We start from the raw sequence: 22,106 nt of genomic DNA on the forward strand, positions 1-22,106 counted from the left end.
GCCCGCCCCCCACAGGCCGCATGCTGTGCAGGCCTGGTCTACATGCACATGAAAGGAAACAAAGACACAGAAAGGTGTAGTGATGTTCCCCAGTTACGCAGCAGGTCCATGACCAAGCCAGGAATACAATCCAAGTTTCCTGACTCCCCCTCTGGTGCCCCACCCACCAAACTACATTGCCTCCCATCTCTTTCAGACATGGACATAGCTCCAGTCATCAGTGTCTTTGTCACCTCAAAATCAGTCTGCTGCAACATGCCCTATGCGGGTTTCATCTTTAATCTATTCAGGAACAGAAGCTACAGCAGAAAGTTCCTGCCTATGAGGTACCACATCATCAGAATATACCATATATACTCGTTCATAAGCCAAATTTTTTTATTAAAAAAGGGAAGCACCAGAGAAGGGAAGCACGGTTTATGAAAGCATATAGAGAGGGAGAGAGGGACACAGCCCCTCCCCCTAACATCGTCCTCTGGCCCTCCCCAGATAAGGAGGGAAGAGGTGGGAGGGGAGAGTGTGGGGGTCCCGGGCTAGGGGTGGGGTCATGTGGAGGGTGGACACAGGGGTTACTCCCCTGACACTCAGCTTCTCCCTCTAAAAAAAATTTCCCTACCAGTTGCTGTCCAGGCCTGTCAGGGTAAGCAGCTGGCCGGGACATTTTGTTTACTTAGGTTTAACTCTATGCCTGCAGATGCTTGAGGTAAACAAACCATCTCTGCCCCCCAGCGACTTATCCTGATGGCCCAAGAGCCAAAGTTTGCTGACCCCTGAATTACAGAGTCGGCTCATGAATGGGTCATAAACATTTTCCATTTTTATTTATCCATCTTGTAGGGGGGTTGGCTTATAAATGAAGTGGCTTATGATTGAGTAAATACAATACTAGTACTCTGATCTGAACTGACTTTCCATTAAATTTCTGGATGGGCTTTAGGGTCTTGGTTTTGACCTATGAACCCTCAAATAACCTGCCTATTCAAGTGACTGCTTCTCTCCCTACTTGATACCACCACTGTTGCTGTTAGCAGACACACACAAGCTGCAATTGCCCTGCTGGCAGGGTATTCTCCATGAAGGGTCCTTTTACCATGGCAGCTATTAAAGAGGCTCTCAGTGTTCCAGTTGTGTTATTAAGTGAAAGATACAGTACAAGAGACCATCCTAGCTAGGCAAGGACTTGTCTTTACCATCTACTCACCCATACCCCCCTAAATACTGGAAACATCTCCACTCCACCTCTGTTGGAAGGCCTCTTCAGTTAAGCATCTAGGTTTTGTCAGTTGCTGAAGCAGTCACTTGACACATTGAATTGTAACAAGAACAGGAGTACTTGTGGCACCTTAAAGACTAACAAATTTATTTGAACAATAGCTTCTGTGACATCAGCCATTTCTTCGATGCATAGATGGCACATATAGTGAGGAGATCTATATACACAACAGGATGAAATAGGTGGGATTGTTTACATCTGAGAGGCCAATGAGTAAGAGAAAAACTTTAAGTGATAATCAAAATAGCCAGTACAGACAGTTTGATCAGAAGTGAGAATACTTACAAGGGGAGATAGATTCAATGTTTTTAATGGTTCAGCCATGCCCAGTCCCTATTCAAGCCTAGGTTGATTGCATCTAGTTTGCATATCAATTCCAAATCAGCAGTTTCTCGTTGGAGTCTGTTTTTGAAGCTTTTCTGTTGCAAAATTGCCACCCACAGGTCTGTCATTGAATGATCAGACAGGTTGAAGTGTTCTTCGACTGGTTTTTGAGTGTTATGATTCCTGATGTCAGATTTGTGTCCATTAATTCTTTTGCGTAGAGACTGTCCGGTTTGGCCAATGTACATGGCAGAGGGGCATTGCTGGAATTGAATTGTAACAGAAATTTGAATCTTTTAAAGTCAGACAAGCACATCAGACAGATTTGGGGCCCAGGTCTTGCCCTTCTTTTTCCAACAAGACTCAGTGGAAATGTTAGGAGTTAAGGAGAAAAAGACCCAGCCTTTATGGCCCTTTCCTGCAAGGGGCTGAACACCGACAGATGAAGCTCAGCATCTCACTGGACTGGAACATTAGTCAGTTCCTCATTCGTGGGTAGTGTTTCAATCATCCATAGTCACACATGTAGGCAGAGCTTCATTTCATACTAATGCAGAATAGGTTTAGGGCCAATATTGTGGCAGGAAGCAGATCACTTCAGCTTTCTCATCTCTGCTTCAGTACGAGGATTCTGAGAGAGTTTTGAACCGTCATCCATGGACGCAGCTTGCTTTCGAGCACCTGAGTTTTCACTTAGCTCAGGTATGCTAAAATTATGCACTGCTTTCCATCAGCAGATTGTGCTATCTGGAAGACTTAATTTATTTAGAGATTATCAGATTACATAGAGCCTCTCCAGACTCGCAGCATGAAGCCAGGTTGTATGGCCACTGTATAATCCTTTAGCTGAACAGAACATATGCTTCTCTCTGTAGTCAGTCACTTCTGCTGGTTGCCATGGAGGGTAGACGAGGGCATGCAGTGACCAACCTCCTCCCCAGCCATCTTTCTTGCACTCTCCCAATGACAGGACAAAGCTAGGACCCTAAGTGTAATGGGAAGCTTCTCATTCTCCCCCAGAATTTTGCTCACAGTTACAGGATAGCTGTTTACCTGCTTCCTTCAGGGAAAAAACAAAACAAAAAGACCATTAATTTTCAAAGTGTTCCTCTTAAATGTGCTAATGGATTTTCATTGCCATAATCAAACACTTTGTAATTAGTCCCCTCAAACATGACCTTGCACCTGGGCTGAGAAGTGAAAGGATTGCATTGTCTTTTTTAACTATATACATGAATTTTCCATCACTGCAAGAAGACAGGCCAGAGTAGATCAAGGGCTAATAACGATATATCTGGACAGTTAGCTGCTCATAGTTACTTTATACATGAAGACGAGGGTCAGGAGCTATTAACCTCCAAGGCACATTATTAGACCACAGCACACAACCTGTCATGTCTCATTGCTTCATTAACATACTACTAGAGATCCTCTGATAATGACAGTGAGGATCTTGCCTCAAAATTAGCAGGAACTAGAAGGTGTAATTTTCCCATATATTAGAATGAGGAAAGGAAGATGCATTATTATATTGCCTAGGCGTGTTGTGGGGGGAAAGATTACTGTGTATTTTGGGCCTGATCTAAAGCCCATTGAAATCAGTAGAAAGACTTCCACTGACTTGTATAGGTTTTCGATCAGACTCCTTATGAACTGGTAATTGAGTTTTTTCCATAAAATTAATGAAAACACCATCCCCTCACCGAGTTATTAAATTAAATTAATTGTTTCTCAACCCTGGGACAAACCGGTAATACACGTACCTAGATATTTGTATGGCTGATGAGATCTGTCTTTGAATCTTTGTGAGTGGCATATAATTATATTTAATACAATTTATTTTGCATTAGAGGGATAAGCTTTGATCCAACATCTTTGCAACAGAGATTCAAAGCAAATAAGACTCCAGGTCTATTTCAAAACTTCTATATTTGTATAAAGTGTAACATTCCATTGCTTACCTTGCTTATCTTCTCTGTTCAAAGCATTTATTCCAAATGGATTGTTTTAGATTTTATTATGTTTACGTTCTTTCATGTCACGTGTTTCTGTTTAGTAATTCTCAGTTGGGCTACACTTTGAGTGTGTGTGTGTGCGTGTGTGTAAAAGGGACTTTGTCTGGTTGTTTAGTCTCAAAATCCTTGGGGACAGGGACAGATTTTTTTGTTCTGTGTTTGTACAGTGCCTAGGTAAATGGGATCCTGGTCACTGATTAGAGCTACCAGGTACTACCAACCAGAATACAAATAATAAAATTTAGTTTAATAAATAAATAAATAAATAAAAGGAGGCATTATAAAACTGAAAACAGATGTTTTCATGATTGTCTGAAAAGCCAGTGAAAACAGTTTGCCTTCATTTAAACTTTCCCTTTTAGAGTTTGCAACCCAACCATTGGAGTATTATGCTCCCACAAAAGAAAGTGAAACTGATGACTCAATTTTTAGTCCAAGCATTACGAGAGCAAAGCAAGAATTTTCCAAAGTAGATTTGATTTTTTTGTTTTAATAAAAACCTTCTCCATTTTAAAAACAGAATTTTGCAACACAGGTAAGATGTTTTTTTCCCCTGCCAAGTGCCTCCTGAGATAGGAGGGGAAACTTGCCATCCTCTGGGAACATCATGGGAATCTACAATATACCAAGCTGGAGGGAACTGGGAGAGTGAGAAGTGCATCATTTCACAAGCAATTCAGATCACTTATTCACTCTCATTTTAAATTAAAAAAAAAAATCATCATTCACAAACCAGGACTGTCTTAAAAGACCTTGGAAATTATGCCAATTGAGTAACACATCAAACTGGTCCTACATTCTGAGTTTCTTTGTAATGTCGTTATTTTAACTGGAACATTAAACCCCTTGTCCATCTATGTCCTGCTGGCTTCCCTGTGATTTATCCCCTAATGCAAGTACTCCACAAGGTTGACCACACTGGAACACAGCAAAAAATAGTGGCCTTTCTTCAGAAAATATGCTCTGTTCTTCCAAACTGAAGTTCTGAATTAAAATAGCTGAAGCTTCTAACCTTCCTTCTGCAGATTAATATACAGGTTTCTTATTGATCTGGAGGTAGTTTGAAATACCATCACCATGTGATTCAACTGCTAATTAGGGCTTTCAATCACAGTTAACTCACATGATTAACTCAAAAAAATTAATTGTGATTAATCACACTGTTAAACAATACAACACCAATTGAAATTTATTAAATATTTTGGATGTTTTTCTATATTTTCATATGTATTGTATTTTTTGTAATTGAAATCAAGATGTATATTATTTTTGATTATTTTTACAGTGCAAATAGTTGTAAACAAAAGAAATAGTATTTTTCAATTCACCTTATACAAGTATTGTAGTTCAATTAGTTGCAATTAGATTTGTCACTATTTTGTGTTATGTTAAAACTTGATACTGAATATTGGCATTTTGGGTTATAGTGTTATCATTTTTTATTGTTTTTGCCATTTCATTTTTTCTACCATGCGGCTGGCAAGAATAGCTTCAGTGTGTGCATGGGTAGTTTGGTTGTAAACAACATTTTTTTATTTATAGTAGGGTGTTAGTCAAGGTTTTCTCCTCTTTATCGCTTCCAGAAGTGGATTGGTAGTGCAATCTCTTGTGCGTGAAAATGCAACTTCAAAGGTAGATTTCTTCTTCTTATCATAACTGCCACTCAAAATTCAAAACTCAATGTTAAACTACTATTAGGTCCACTCCAGTCGCCATTCTTGTTAAGGCCAATTGCTAAGACAAACAGTTTGATTTTAGTTGTGACTGGGGAGGATAAGGTGTGGTGCCCTGTTTCTTATTTCTACAAGGTCACCAGAAAAGTGAGAACAGGCAATTTGCAAGGGCCTTGTTATGCCAGAATTGAGGGTACTTTAGTGCCCACGATATGGTTCTAACTTTTCATTGAATGCCCTTCAAGACTTTTTCGGAAGCGCAATACTCGCGGCGGTGATTTTCCAAGAGCCCAGAAGATAGGTTACGCATGTGAGTGGGCGACGCGGGCGGTTTAATCTGTGTGAATTTCACAGTGTAATAATAAAATGAAACAATTAAATCATCAAAGTGTCCAATTAATTCCTTTTTAGAGAGGCCTGAGAGCTTGCATCACCTGGGTGTGATTGTAAGCGAGTTAATATGGCTATGGTTCTTCACGCAACTGTTTCTTTGTAGGATTTTTCGCGCCTTTGAATCTTAGACAAATATAATTTTTTTTCATGTGGTTGTCACATAAGCGGTCCGGTCTGTAGTATGTTGATTGTGACCCAGCAGTTGTTTCATTTTAAGAACAGCTAGACGCTTCACTTGCACTTTCAACATTGTTCGAACCATTAAATGCGGACCCACAGTGGTATCAATGTTGCAGATTTCTAAAGGACAGCTACAGCATTCAACCCAAGGTTTAAGAATCTGAAGTCCTGTCCAATGAAATATGTGAGGGCGGGATCTGCGGAGTCTGCAAAGAGAAACTTGCCGTATGAGACAGTCGGGGGCCTGATGGAGCGAAGGTGCACAAATGAACATTTCAGTTGGAGCAGGGTCGGGCAAGGTGGTGATGATTACAGCGAGCATAGACGCATGTTGCAGAAAGGTTGGCAGGAAGTACTTCACAGATATTGGTCTAGAGAAAAAATCAGGTTTGGAAAGTATCATGAAGAGACCTGCTATTGCCCAGAGGTATCAATCAATGCAATCTGGGACAATAAGTGAGTGTAAAGAGACAACAAAAGTCTTAACAGGAAAGAAGAATCTGAGCAGAATCGAATACCAAAATTGAAATCAGCATGTCTGCTGGCTCGGCATCTTGACTCAGAGATGATGGAAAAATGAACATGAGTCGGCTGCACGCTTTGGACCATTATCAAGCGGAACCACCATCAGATGGACGCAATGTCCTCTGGAATGGATGGTAGCGTAAACATGAAGGGCATTGGTTTTCTGTTAAAACTTTTGTGTCATGGTGATTCGTTTCACATAGCAAACCTATCTGAGTTGCGACCCCCTTATAAATTTTATATATTATAACATTATAAATGCTAGGGCCAAGCGGGGTTTAGGGTGGAGGCTGCAGCTTTGCGACCTCCCATGTAATCAGACTCATGACCGTATTGAGGGGTCCCACCCCCAGTTGAGAACCCTTGTTTGGATTCTGGCACATATAATAATCTTGAGATTGCCGGCTACAACAGTGCCACAAGAAATGCTTGTTCTTCACTTTCAGCGTGACATTGGTCCAAACGAGAAGCGGGCAGCAGGGGCAGCAGAATATCCTGCAAAACATAAACAAACTTGTTTGCCTGAGTTATTGGCTGAACAAAAAGTAGGACTGAATGGACTTGCAGACTCTAAAATTTTGCAATGGTTTATTTTGGAATGCACTTTTTTACATAATTCTACATTTGTAAATTCAACTTTCATCATAAAGAGATTACACTACAGTAGTTTCTTTTGTTTTTTTACCTTGCAAATACTTGTAATAAAATATATACATAAAGTGAGCACTGTGCACTTTGATTTTAATTACAAACACAGAATACAATATTGGAAAATGTAGAAAACATCCAAAAATATTTAAATAAATGGTATTATATTATTAACAGTGCAATTAATCACAATTAATTTTTTTAATCACTTGACAGCCCTACTGCTAATACTATTAGACATTGAACAAAAATTCAGCTTTCAACTTTCAAAGACGTGGACTTAGCAAGTCATATCATATGTAAGGCTATAGCCTGACCTCAGTTACAGCAGTATCAAATCAAAGTCACTCAAAGAAAAGGAAAAAAAAATATTATATATATCTCAATGGAGTGACATCAGAGTGAGATCCAGATTGTCTCTTGTGGACTCCACTGAAAAATTAAAAGTTGCAAATTGTTACTTTCAAAGAGAAAAAGCATAGAAAGTCTCTTTTAAGGCTTCTAAGTTTTTGGAATAATTTATTAAGAAATTAATATTTTGTTTTAAAAAAAAAGTGCAGCCCTGAAACAGAAATAGCAACATTGGCACTTGTGCTCTGTTATAAGCCATTTCCAAAAGCCTCGTACCAATCGTAATTTTCATTCACACCAAGGTCCTTTTCCACCAACCAGATAGCACAAAGGGGCCTTAAAGTGGGCATAAATTATATTTACAACTGCTGTAAATTCCCTTCAGAGTGAAGGGATCTCATAATGTAAATGAGAAACAGGCCTGATGTATTTATTATATTTTTCCTTTTATTTATGTTGTTATATATTTAGGTTTCCTTGTCAGCTTAGCCAAGCAAACACATTGCTCTGTCTTGGAAACAGACCCTCATTGCAAACTAGCAGACCCCAGCTCCAAAAGAGCTGTCCTGTATAAAGGTTTTAATAACAGCCCTGGAGAGTTACACAAGGAGGAGACCTACAACCCACAGATCTCCTCTCTCCCCTATAGAAGGCCAGCTGCCTCCTCAGTGCAGATCCTTACCCCATTCCTTGGGCCCCACAGGGGACTGAGCTGGAGGCAAGCCAGCTGTGGTGGCACTACACACAATGTGTCCCCACTGTGTCCCTATGGATATTCTAAGCTTGGTCCTATGAGGCACTGAAGGGTTCTTGGAAGTGCTGAGTGCCCTCAACTCCCATTGAATGATAATCACTTCCAAGAATTGCTCAGTGTCTTGCAGGATTGAACCCTGGGTAGGGAAGGTAACCAATATTGGTAATAAGGGGTGCCAAGGCTTCAGAGTCTGTGCCAAGACAAAGCGATACCCCTTCACTCCTGTAGATCCTCTAAGGCTCATGGAGCTTGGGAAGTCAATGGCAGTTCTGCCTGTGTAAGGAGAGACGGATCAGGCCGTTGATAGCAGATTTGAAGAGCTGAAATAGAAAGAACAGGCAGCTATGCTGTTCCAGCCCCAGTTTTGGAGGTGAAGTATTTAGGGCATACACTTAAATATCTTCTGTTTATACAGGTTTTGTATGCAAAAATAATAACTAAATCCAATTCCTTTTTATGTGGGAATCTGCTCCAGTTTTGACTCAAAGGTCATTTTGAAGTCTGTATGAATTCACAATACTATACAAATATTTGTCAAACTCACAGTCTGCTGGTCTTTTTTGAAAGATAAAGATTATGAGAAAAACCTCACAACTGTATGACCCTAAAAACAAAGAACACATGTCTGCTGGAGAACAAGTTTCCTGCTTGCTGAGACTGCCACCTTCTGGAGCACAGAGTTTCAGAGCTCTGATCACAAAAGATGCAGTTTCACCTTTTCTGTAAGTTGCTAGTCTTGGTTTTATAGCTGCTTTGCAAATCAGCTGACATCTTAGAACTGTTCTATTCTGCTACCTCCAGTAGAGGGAAACAGACTGTTTGCAAGAACATCCCTCTCCAACTGATCTCATCTGTATAGGAGTACAGAGTTGGATTCCACGGTGAGAAGGAGAAAATAATGTGTTGGATTTTCGGGGAATGAGGAGAGGGAGAAAAATGAAACCACTTGTCTGGGATGCCTTGTAAGTCAGAACCCATCAGGTTAGGACAACATGGATCAGATTTTCAAAAGAGCTAAAGTTGCTTGATTTCAAAAGAGCTCAATATATTGAGTGCTGAGCTCTTTTGAAAAATCTGCCCAGAAGTGTCACAATGAGAAATCTGGCCCTTGTCGCTGGTGCTGAGTACTTGGAAATCTGACCTAATATTGATGTTCCTGTCCATCCATTTATTCTTATTCCTTTTATTTCATATCTCATTCCTTTTATTTCAGCCCTGTGTTTGTTGCTATGTGTTTGTATTTTGAAGGATCCATGTTATTTTTTTGTATTTGTTTGGTTCAGTTGCCAAGAGCTTTGGCAGGGATGGAGCGCTATTTGTTTTGTTATTTTAAAGATCTCAGTCTGTTTGTACAGCTCTTATCACCAAAGTGTACCATCACCCCACAAACGTTAATAATTTATCCCCACAACACCCATGTGGAGTAGGGATGTATTATTTTCCCCTCTGTAAAATAATGAAAGAGGCATTAAGTGATTTGACAGGAATTGAACCCAGGAACCTGAATGTTAGTTTAGTGCTTTAATCACTTGGCCATCCCTTCCTTTCTAAAGAGAAGTGATTGTTTCTTCCCCCCTTGGGCCTGTGAGCTATCAGGTCTAACCACCTCCCACATCCATCACTCTTGGATGATAATCAGAGTGAAAGAACAATCTAACAGGCAGCAATGGAAATTAGTGGCAGTGCTGGCTCCTTAGGCTCCTCATCTCCTGATGCAGATTCTAGCACCACAATTTCAGCTGCTAGTCTCATTCTGCCTCGGATGACGAGGGCTATGCAAGAATACTCCTCATTTTTTATGCTCATTGTAAAGATCTTTGTCTTCATTTTGACAGATTTCCTTCCTGATTGACCTGGTAAGAGAACAAAAGAAGTCCAAGGTCCCATCCTGTAAGTCACCTTTGCAGGCAGCTCTGGCTGTTTCTGCTGTGCCACAGTCAATGAACTTCTTGTCCCCAGTCCATGAGAGAAGCCTTTTATGTGACTGCCAAGAAAAATTACCTCAAGGTCCCCCTCTTCACATTGGTCTGGGCTGTCATTTGTCAGACAAACTGCCTTACAAGCCTGACGAACACGTAGATTCTTCAGAGGACCAGGCTGTCATCTTCTTCCAGATGCTATTCCTATAGTCAAAATGCCTCCAGATATTCTTCTCTGCAGCATAAGAAAAAATACCAGTTCTCAGTCTCTCTCCTTCTGTTTGAGAATAGCACAGATATACAAAGGCTTCCTGTTGATCTCTCTGCCTCTTGCTTTGTGTCCACTGACTGACAGGAAGTTATTGAACTTTACAAAGCATAGGCCACTGATCAGTTGATGTGCATTGTCTGCACACAAGTGGAACCTCAAACTCCAACCTCCTCAGAATGTCAGGAGGATGAGCTTTGGATTCAAACTCAGCCCCAAACCCTTTCTTGCAGTCTTAGCGCTATCCTAGATCCAAATAAAAAGAAGCCACTGTTGCAGTTCCAATGTGACAACCATCAGGAGAACAAATAATCTTGCTAGATTTCTTCCATCTTGGGTTGAAATCTGTGAGAATCTTATGGGAATCATAGAATATCAAAGTTGGAAGGGACCTCAGGAGGTCATCTAGTCCAACCCCCTGCTCAAAACAGGACCAATCCACAACCAATCAAAACTAATCCAACACATTAACCCTAAATATCAACCTTCACCTAATCATGGCCCGAACAGGTTTCTTAGCCTATCAAATAGCATGTAGACAATTTGTTACATCAGGTCCCCTCCACGCTTCTGGCACAATATACATTTCCCACATAGCATGCAATGTTACAAAATCTTGAGCTGGTAAGCAAAGAGGACAAAGGCTTGTCACTTCCAGCCCCAATTCAAAGTCTTCATTTCTACTATTCTGACACCCAGAAAGGCTGAGTGTTTGCCATCCAGGCAGAATTCAGAAGATAACCTCTTTCACCAGTCAATTGATACAGAAGCTCTGCACCCCCCTTGTCTTCTTTACTTGTCTGGATGTTGTCTTTACAGCATTGCCAGGGCCAGCAGGGAGAACACTGGCTAGTGAGCTTCTTCACTGTATTTATTTGTTGCCCACGAACAATTAATGTTTTCTTCAGTGTGGGCTCTTCTTAGGCATACTCTGCAAGAATCACAGGAGAAGGCTGACAGTGGATACCAGCTGACTGAGGTGGGCAATGCCCTTTGAAACACTTCATTAATCTTCATCTGTCTCTCAAACTGCTGCCACAGTAAAACCAAGCGGGGGTAATACGACGCTTTGGTGCCCTTTTAAACAGAACAGAATCTGAACCCGCCCACAACGTGATGCTGCACAGGGCAACATTCAGCTGCACCACCTTCAGATTCAACTGATCCAAAATTCTCACTGTGGCTTGGCCAGCTCAACCTGGATAATGTATCCATGAAGCTTGGTCCTTAGTGAGTAACTACATCTCTGTTCTGGTTGCTGCATCACTGTGATATCATGGGCTGGGAAGTCTCATGATACCCCACTATGAGAGGCTGGAAAATAGAAGCACTTAATGAAACTGCTGTTAAAGTAGATGAAAGGACTCCCCTAGATCTGGACTGGGTTCCAGGTTTGGGGCAGATGAGTAAGCAGGCAGGCAGCAGAAAGAGAGAGTACACTAGGCAAACAAAGATCAAGCAGAACAGATACTTCATTTTAAACAGAGGAGTGACTCTTCTCCTTCTGCCGCCTTTGATGCCCTGGTATTGTCATTGGCTCTCTTCCTCCTCTAGGTGCATTCTATACACACTATATAATCCCTTCTTAAAAGGTTAGCTGATCCAGGAATGTAGGTGTTTGAGAGGAGCCTTCAGTTCCAAATCCAGAATGTCCCATGGAATCAAGCAGAGTGAGGATGCAGGAGAGCATTCCTGTGAATAAAAGAAAGGACTCTAGACAATAGAAATAAGATGGAACAACTTCTCTAGGCTAGTAGAAATATTCAACTATCCTCCTTCCTCTCCAACAGACAATGGACTGTCCCCTGAACCCTCTCAAGACAGACTTCAAGCTTACTAGAGGCCAGACAAAAAAAAAAAAAAGTTTCTTTAACCCTCTGTGACTAGAGCCATTGGTTAAGCCAACCTCACAAATTTCTAATCACCCTCATGCCTAGGGCAACTTATTTATTTTGAGAGATAAGTAAAAACTTCCCATCCTTCTCTACCCCCACCCCTACCCATCAGGCTATGCAAGTGAATTTTGTACTTTGTCTGGTAAGGTTCCATAACAGTTTTGCAGCTTTGGTTTAAGCAATAGACAAATTGTTGTTTGGACCTCATCCTGCTCTCTACTTCTATGAGATAACATACCATCTGAAATTATCTTCTAAATGATCTGCCTTAGACCACGTACCATCTTATTTTTAGAGACCTTTGGTTAGAAAGCCAGCCAGGAGACACAGTTCACTGTCTACTGACAAAGGGTGAGATTTTCAAAGGGTTAAAGGAAGCGAGAGGCCCACATCTCACTGAAATGTAATGAAATGTGGATACCTACCTTCCTTCAGATGCTCTGGAAATCACAGTTGATGTATCTGTTTATATCAGAATACAGCCTCTTTTGCCACACTGGGCTGACAGCCAATTAAGTGTAGAGGTCAAACGTGCTCCTTGTTGATATCTCATTGGAAACAGCACAGGGTTGAGGACTAAGGTGAGCGCTGCAGTAAACTCTCAAAATCAGATTACACCTTCTGATTTTGCATTTAATTGTGATAAAAGGATCCCTCGCATTTTTAAAAACATACCTAAACCCAAAGCCCTCAATTACAGAGTGCAGATGTTAGCAAGAGAGAAGACTGTTGAAGATACATCTGAGTCCAATGCAGTGATTCAGAAGCTCCAAAAGAGGGCACCCTGAGACAACTGAAATGTTAGTGACGCCCTCTGCCTTTGACTCATTCCCCTCTCCTCCCCTCCTTTGTACGTGTGTAAATCTTGGCACTGGACTAGCACCTTTCAGCAGAGTATCCCTCCATAGTTTACTGACCCTAATGAATTAACCTTTACCATGCTTCTGAGGTAGGGAAGTATTAGCCCCAATTTACACATGGTGAAACACGAGGACCGAGTTAATCAGACTAGGCTGTGGGGCTCTCATAAGCTTTGATCCAGTAGGGCACTTAAGCACATGTTTAGGTACGCAAATAGTCCCATTGAAGTCCATGGGACTACTCTTTGCCTTAAAACTTAAGCACTTGCTTATGTCCTTTGCAGAACAAGGGCCATAGGCAACTATTCAGGTTCTGTGAGACCAAAAGCCAGAGCGCAGATAAAGTGAATTGTTACTTTTGTTATATTTTTCAAGACTCTTAATAGGTTTCTTAAGATTAAGCCAGTTAGGCCTTAGCAACCTCATTTATATGGAAGAGTATCTGCTTGGATGGAAATCATAGGATGGATAAAACCACATTGATTCCCAAACCACTTGTCTTGTTCATCGCAAGTCCTTACTCACCCTGATTCAAATCTCTCTCAGACCCATGATATTAACAGAGATCATAGCTAAAATTTGTGTCCAAGCTACTCTCTGCTCTGGCCAGTGAATGGGGTAACTGCTAGAAAGTAGTAAGAGCTTCCACTAACTCACAGCCTGTGCACCTAGAGTGACCAGTCAGCAGGTGTGAAAAATCAGGACAGGCGTGGGGGGTAATAGGACCCTATATAAGAAAAAGATCAAAAAATCGAGACTGTCCCTATAAAATTGGGACATCTGGTCACCTTATGTGCACCCCAAAGTCAGTGTTTGGCTAGCAAGCCTCCAGGCTAAGCAGCATCTGGCATAGCATCTATCTGGATGGGAGTCCTTAATGCTAAGCAGTGGTGAGAACTTAGTCAGGAGATCTTCCAGCTAAGTAGTATTGGTCACAGTCTCTGTTTCAACAAGTGAGCAAGGCAAAGCTACTGGCTGGAGTGAAGTGTGTAGGATCTTTAATATGAGAATGTGAAAGCAGAACTTGGCACTCAGTGCAGCAGAGACTGGATCGGAAGCAGTGATGCTTCATTACAGTGATGGGATATCACAATAATGCATTTAAAAAAAAAAAAGCACACTGCCATCTACAAGCATTAGATCGAAACATATGAAACCAGTGAAAACCAAGGTGTTGTAATATGGGATTATTTCAGACAGCATCTGAACAATCAGATACTTATCCATACCTATAGGCACCTCCCTAAGCTCCTTGATCCACCAGCCCACAAGCATATCTTTACCCTTCCCTCCCCACCTTGTTATCTTCTTCGTGGGGAAGACTGACGGCCTATTATCCACATCTGGTGGGGCTGCAATCTATAATAATCCCATTCCCCCGTCAGGGACTGCTTCTCCAGCATTTTTATGAGGTACCTCATCCTTTTTTTTCCTCTCTTCCCCACTTTCAAGAATGGCCTTTTCTTTTCCCTGTACTCTGTAGAGCATCCCCATGGCATCCCATCTCCCCCTACCCTCATTCTGGAATGTGCCTCTCTGCTGTGGAGAGTGGTCCTCCTAGGTCTTATTACTCCCACTCTCAGGGGTGCCCTTGACTCTCCAAGGCCTGTCCACTCACTCCCTTTTGAAAGTTTCCCATAATACATCTCAAGAATACATAAACCTAAACCCCCAGAACATTTTAGCACTTTCCAAACCCAAGACAAACAGCTACCTCCCTCCCCACCAGCCCCATCATCTTCATTTAATTTTTTTAAAGACATCAATTTAAAAACACCACTCAAATTTAAAAGAAGAGTAAGGGTACAAGCATGAGAATGTGTGTCTTACAGCAATTAAAAGGAACATGTTCACTGCTGCATCATACCTGTAGGGGCATGAAATAATCCTTACTTATTAATGTAATGGGCGGTATAGTTCACATATTTGAAGCTAGAACATGCACTTACTGTTGACACACAGCAGGGAGCAAAATGGTTCATAAAGGAAGCAAACAAATCCAAAGTCATCACCTCACAGTCAGCCCAAATGGCCAGCAACCTGCAGCCGGACTAGCCAGCAAAAGAGTCCATAAAGAAGCTAGTCCTAGCCCCAAATATGCTGCTATAGGGGAAGATATTTATCTTGATTTTGCAGCTGTCACCAACAACTCCGAGTCACACTGGGCAGAAGACCCAGAGCTTCCTCTTGCAAACACTAGGAACATGAGTGACATTATGCCCATGGGTCATCTCAGTGATTTAAATGGACTAATCTCAAAGTTAGCTATATGGTTGGACCCCAAAGCAGCACACTGAATGCTACAAATTAGAGACCAGCTGATCCTTTCACATGCAAATACTTCCACTGAGTTCAGTGGGACAGAGTTAAAGCTCTGGCCAAAGGCCTGTGAGGAACAGTCACTCAAAACTTTGAAAACAAGGACATTTGAGACTTGTATGTTTCATTGCAATTCACAAAATTGGCCAAATGTTGCCATTTTAATTGCAGAGATGGGACCTCTTTCCCCCAGGTTTAAAACAGGCCCACCTTTAATCTAAAAGAATCTTACTCATTTTGTAATGGCAATAACAAAGTCACTCTCCCCCACCCCCCCCCAGGCAATAACAGTCATCTCCCTCTTCCCCTGGCCCCACCTCCCACCCCCATGCCCTGCTGCTGATAGGACTCTAATACAATGCTGTACAATTTGGGCCAAAATGTTTTGGTAATTGCATCTTTGTCCAGTGGAATACTGTATTACCAAAGAGTGGTGTGAATGTCTGGAAGGCATACAGCTGCAGCGGGATTGATGTAGAAGTGAAGTTTGTTTGTTTCTGTTCACCCTGCTGTAGTATTGAAACAAACATGATTCTGACACCTTGTCTGTACTTTGCAAGTCACTGAAGGGCTGATGTCAGTAGAAAGATTACCATTGATTACAGTGCGAGTTGGGTCAGACTGAGAAGAGCTGGAAGCGTTATGCACTTCAGAAGAAGGGGCCAAATCCCTGTCACTGAAAAGTATATTGATACCTCCTCAAGAGGACATGGGGTTTAGGAAATGGAATGACCATTTTGGTTCACTGACCTGCATCACTCACACAAATGGTGTATCACTTGGTGCACAGAGATGCTGAGCCATTAGCAATTTCCAGGTGTGAAGATAGAAGGAAGCCAGTAACAAAAGAGTATTTCTGGCACATAGATTGCCCTAACTGGGACATTGCATGTTTCCACCTAGGCAGTCTATTAGGGGTTTCTTTTTTTTAAGAAAAGCCATGAATATAGCAATTGCCTTTGTGGAGTCATTACCAAATGAGTTTATTTATGGGGAGGGTGCAGGAGAGAGAGGACTATTAAACACTCATTCTGTGTCAAAAAAATCTTATCAGACAGACAACCAGCACATTGAAAATGGTAATTCAAGAACATTTCTAGAAACTTCAGTTTCACGATCTGACACTTTGGACACAAATTATTTATGATGACAATACACAGACTCTCTCTAATTGGGGAAGAGAATTTGCTATATTGGGGTTTAAATGGAGGACATCCTCACAGTGAGGCTAAGTCCATTGGTAAGCTCACTACTCATAAGAGTGAAGTTACTCACATGTGCAAGTGTTTGCAGCACCAGGTCCTAATATTTCTAGCAGCAAGGCCCTGATTGTCCACTTACAGAAAGTGAGAGATATGCTACCAGGAAAATCTGGCTCTCAGTTATGAGTGTAAATCAGGAGTAACTCCTGTAGCTTCAATTACACCAGTGCAAAAGAGAGTAGAATCCGATTCCACATGAACCACATGTCATAGCAGAATCCGATAACATTTAAGCTAGAAGCTGGGATCGAGAACCATTGTTCTTCAACGCAACTATATTTAATTATTTTTATAAATCCAAATGGTTTAAAAATTCTCCTCCTCATCTCCCAAATGAGAATGATTACAGTACACTTGGAGCTTTGGAAAGTTCTTATGCTGTGAACAACCACTGTCCACCATCCCATCCCCCGTCACATTGGGAAAGTTCCTATACGATGAAGAAATAATAGTATATATATATATATATATATATATACACACACACATACACATACACACACACACACACACACACACGTGCTAAAGACATCAGTAGTGGCACTTGAACTATTTATTAGGTGACTGACAGAAAGCATCCAATCAGGACTAATAAGAGCAAAAGCTTTAGTACTCTATGCATTTAAGCAGAAAAATTGCACCTGATCATTCCCTTCTAGTTGTCTGCAAGTACAGGCTGCCTGCTAAAATAGCAGCAAGTAAGAACAAGGAGGGCAGATTTGTCATCTTTATTTTGTTGCTCTTTAACCATCCCCCAAACCTGTTGTGTACACAGAGAAATCAGCAGCACATATGCTATTAACCATCCTAAAAGTAAAGACTGTCAAGTGTCACACACATCCCACAAATAAAGGCAGGCAAACAGTTCCCCCCACCTTATTGTGCCTCCAAATCGCTTATCCTAAGGGGTATATGAGGTTAAGGTGCCTCTAAAAGTAGGTCACTCTTCCCTGGTCTCTAGAGAATACAGCACCCAAGAGCAAACAGAAGATGCACCTATAGTTAGGAGCCCTGGATAAAGGGTGATGCACTCACTCAGTCAATACCCTCAAGGCTACTAAGGTAAGTGCTTTCCCTCTTTCTCCCCTTACCCTCTCATGCAGAGGGGATCAGACCACCTACCTCTGCATCTTGTTGAAGCCTCCCAAGGCAGAGGTAGTAGCAGATGTCCCTGGTTTCCCCCTAACAGCAACAGGCAACAACCTTCCTCCAGCTGCTATTCTGCCCAGTTGCCTCTGGTCTTATCTTCCCCTAAAAGCTGCTACTGCTCACTAGTAAGGGGTGGAGCTCTTTGTCAGATCTGTGATGCTATAATCAAATGATGCAGACCTCTGAGATGTTCACTGGGTCAGAGGATTACACAGGATCTTGCTGAGGTATAGCTATGTCTAACAGAAACCTGATGTCTTTTCCAACCCCTGGCACTGACTAGCAAGAAAATGAAACTACTTAAAAAGATGCTGTCAGATTAAAATCATGTGTTGTTGTCTTTTAAAATTCCTGTGTAATAAATTTACATTATTTAAGGCCAAGATTTTAAAAAATCTGATTTCCTTTCTAGTATTAATGCTGATTGCTTGCTTTTTGTATTTCACCCAACTGGGACAAGTAACATGGAGAGGTTTCACTTTTGTTCTTAGCTAAACTTTTACTTTGGGGCTTACTTGTCCTGGCACTCCCTCAAAAAAAAAAAAATCTTCCACTGGAATTAAGATTACAAAATGGGAACATTTCAACTGGGCTTTGCAAAACCTTGTATATACAATAGTTCATTTTAAGTTCAAAATGTAGCTTAGGGGGATTGGAGCTCAGGCAAACTTCTTGTTAATAGAGCTGGCATTTGAGCTTCATGAAACAGCTCAGCTTGAATGAATAATAATAATAATAAAACTTTCTGGACTATTTCCTTGCAAGCAGTGACTTGAAAATGAAACCTTATGGAAACTGATTGCTAGAATTGAAGGGCTCAAGCAGCTGGGATTCATTACTGCCACTGAAAGCTGGGGAGACATAAGATCCCACCCCCACACACATGCAGTCACACACTCATTTTAATTCATAAGTAGGCAGCTAATTTAGCTCATCTCTTGTGCTCTGCTTCACCATAGCACTTCTGCCTAGAGTAATAATTAAATAGTAAATAATAATAACAGCCTACCCTATTCCCCTCCTGCCTGGATTCCTGCTACAGATTTAAAGAAATAGCACATATATCCTCACCCCTGAGCCTCAAAATTTGGATTTATATCGGGATCAATACTTTTCTGGTGTTTCAGTCGAAGTTTAGTCTGGAATTTCAGCTCAGAGTAGAAGTAGGGGACAGTCGCCAGATCCAAGTTTCCCAAAGTTAGAGGTTGTTCAGATCTAGGGTTTTGCTTCAGGCTGGTAACACCAGGTGCATTTCACTAATTAAAACAAAATATGGTTAAAACCATCTCCATTGTGATGTCTTTTTTTATTTTTTAGAACAATTTGCCCTTCCCACAAAAGGATTTCTTTTAATTTTTTTTCCAATGTCTCATCCTCTTTATTTAGCTAGTTGTTAGGGATGAAGTCCTCCTCTCAGACAGACCCAGCCCTGTTTCTCTCAGGTTCCTGCAGATCTCTGCTTACTAGCAGGCAGGACCGGCGCTAGTGTTTTTAGCGCCCTAGGCGCACGGCCATTTCACTGCCCCGCACACTGGTCCACGGCTCCGGTGGAGCTGCCACAGCCGTGCCTGCGGGAGGTCCACCGGAGCTGCGGGAGCAAAGGACCGTCCGCAGGAATGCCTGCAGCAGCTCCACTGGAGCCGCGGGACCAGGGGACCCTCCGCAGGCACGACTGCAGCAGCTCCATGGGAGCTGCCTGCCGCCCTCTCTGCGGCAAAATGCTGCCCCCCCTCCAATAATCCTGGCACCCTAGGCGATTGCCTAGGCCGCCTAAATGGAAGCGCTGGCCCTGCTAGCAGGCCAGTGCTTTCTACTGCCTCTTGAATATGGTGCTGCACATCTGGCTCTGAGGGAATTTTGGAATAAAGCTGTGAGACAGTTGGTGTTGGATGGCAGGCAGGTTGGCAAATGTTTTTGTTGAGTTCAGTACTGTCCATGTCAAGCATTCAAAAATAATGAGATAGGCCAGGGGTCAGAAACCTTTCAGAAGTGGTGTGACAAGTCTTCATTCATTCACTCTAATTTAAGGTTTCGCGTGCCAGTAATACATTTTAATATTTTTAGAAGGTCTCTTTCTATGAGTCTATAATATATAACTAAACTATTTTTGTATGTAAAGTAAATAAGGGTTTTTAAATGTTTAAGAAGTTTCATTTAAAATTAAATTAAAATGTAGAGGTTGGTGGCCAGGATCTGGGCAGTGTGAGTGCCACTGAAAATAAGCTCGTGTGCCGCCTTTGGCACACGTGCCATAGGTTGCTACCCCTGAGATAGACTTTAAAATGGTGGGAATCATCATGCTTTTTTTAATAATGAATTTTGTGCTTTTTTTATTGGCTGTCCTATTTCTGAGGCCTTAGGGTACAATGGCATCATGTTTTCCAGCTTTTCTTTGCAGGTGTAAGCAGGGTCTGAATGAATTCTCCCCTGACAACTAGCTGGGAAGAGAAGAGACTTTAGGTGTGTTCATGTATATACAGTTTGCTCCTGCTTTGCTTTGATATCCAGGAAATAGAGTGGTATGTTGCTCAAAGTAAACAACTTTGGCTGGTATTGGGTTACAAATCACTTCGGTACTGAATGCAGGGGTAGTGAAATGCTATTACCAATGTTGTCATTATTGTGTGAATAAAGGGCAACAGAACTGTGCTTAACCTGTCCCACATGAGGGGGGCACCTCAGCTGAAAGGACCTCATTAAGCCATGGGCATGAATGCAAGACCACTGTGAAAGTAAAAGGGGTGGGGGACAGGTCTCCCAGCCAGGAGGCGTGGATCCTCCCCTGTTCAAAGAAAGAGCTAAATAGGCTTTATTAGGAGCCTCTTTGTCATTTTAAAGCAGGGGTAGGCAACCTATGGCACGTGTGCCAAAGGCGGCAAGTGAGCTGATTTTCAGTGGCACTCACACTGCCCAGGTCCTGGCCACCAGCCAGGGGGGCTCTGCATTTTAATTTAATTTTAAATGAAACTGCTTAAACATTTAAAAACTCTTATTTACTTTACATACTACAATAATTTAGTTATATGTTATAGACTTATAGAAAGAGACCTTTTAAAAATGTTAAAATGTATTACTGGCCCGCAAAACCTTAAATTAGAGTGAATAAATGAAGATTCGGCACATGACTGCTGAAAGGTTGCTGACCCCTGTTTTAAAGCCTCAATCAGAGCTGAAATCAGTTGTGGTGAGATTGTGTTTCTGTCCAGCATGTAAGAGCAGGAGGTGACTGACAGTCAGCTGGTGAGCAAGTAGCTGGTGAAACAGTGAGCAGAACAAGTGGCTGGCAAGGCAGTGAGGAACCACAGCTCGCGGTTATCCAAATTTCACTTATAATTTGCACTTATCCACTTATAATTTACACTTATCCAAATGTCAAGCCAGATCACTTGAAATTTGGTCCGTGATTGAAAATGTCATTGGATCTTCAAGTCAAGCCAGTCTGAATGTAGGTCTCCTAAGGAGACAATATTACAGAAATCTTCTAGGGAGAACTGGCCTTGCACTTGATAAATGTTCATAGTGTGGCACAGATCTGGGGTATGTGTGACTCTGGGCTAAGCTCACTGTGCCTTATTTTAATTGTCATACACAGAGCAGTCTACCTAAGTATATTTAGCCCAGGCAAAGGCACTCAGAACAACATCCTAATAGAAATCAAGTATTGGAGAAGCACAGTGATGTGTGCCCATATTGTCTAACCAGGGGCGGCTCCAGGCACCAGTGCAGCAAGCGTGTGCCAGGGGTGGCAAGCCGGGGGGTGGGAGGTGGTGTGCTGGTCGTTGTGATGGCTGCAGCCAGGGAGCCTTCGGCGGCGTTTCTGCGGGAGGTGCACTGGTTCCGTGGATTCGGCAGTAATTCAGCATCAGGTACGCTGAAGGCGCAAGACTGGCAGATCACTCGCAGAAATGCTGCCGAATCCGCGTGACTGGTGGACCTTCCGCAGAAACACCACCGAAGGCCGCCTGACTGCCATGCTTGGGGCAGCAAAAAACATAGAGTCGTCCCTGTGTCTAACAACCCTTTTCTTCCATAGACAGTGGTTTGGTTATTGCGTACAAGACACTCAAATGCTTGGAGGACTGCTTTCCCCAGCCTGAGTATATTGAAAGTGCACAAAGAAAAGCACATGAATGATACAGGAAGGCTTTAATGAAGTAGATTACGGTAGCAGCACTGCAGAACAAAAGATGCCTCATAATGAAAGAGCTCAGTTTCCTCATAATGGATATGAAGATGAAGTAATACAGGAACAATGCAAGCTGGCTGTGGACAGGCAAAGGCCCCAGAGTGCCTCATCA

The 22,106-nt window shown here is 42.0% G+C and overlaps 1 long non-coding RNA gene across 2 annotated transcripts in view; it reads right to left on the reverse strand.

Moving 5' to 3' along the window:
• LOC116818943 (uncharacterized) overlaps window positions 1-17,901 on the reverse strand; it is an 82,234-nt gene extending 64,333 nt beyond the window's left edge. For both annotated transcript variants that reach the window (XR_004372304.2, XR_004372305.2), the window contains exon 1: window positions 17,782-17,901. This is a non-coding gene — a long non-coding RNA (uncharacterized LOC116818943). The remainder of the gene's footprint in view (window positions 1-17,781) is intronic.
• Window positions 17,902-22,106: the final 4,205 nt, after the last annotated feature.

The sequence above is a fragment of the Chelonoidis abingdonii genome, chromosome 3 (genome assembly GCF_003597395.2).
Source record: "Chelonoidis abingdonii isolate Lonesome George chromosome 3, CheloAbing_2.0, whole genome shotgun sequence".
Classification (NCBI taxonomy): Eukaryota; Metazoa; Chordata; order Testudines; family Testudinidae; genus Chelonoidis; species Chelonoidis abingdonii.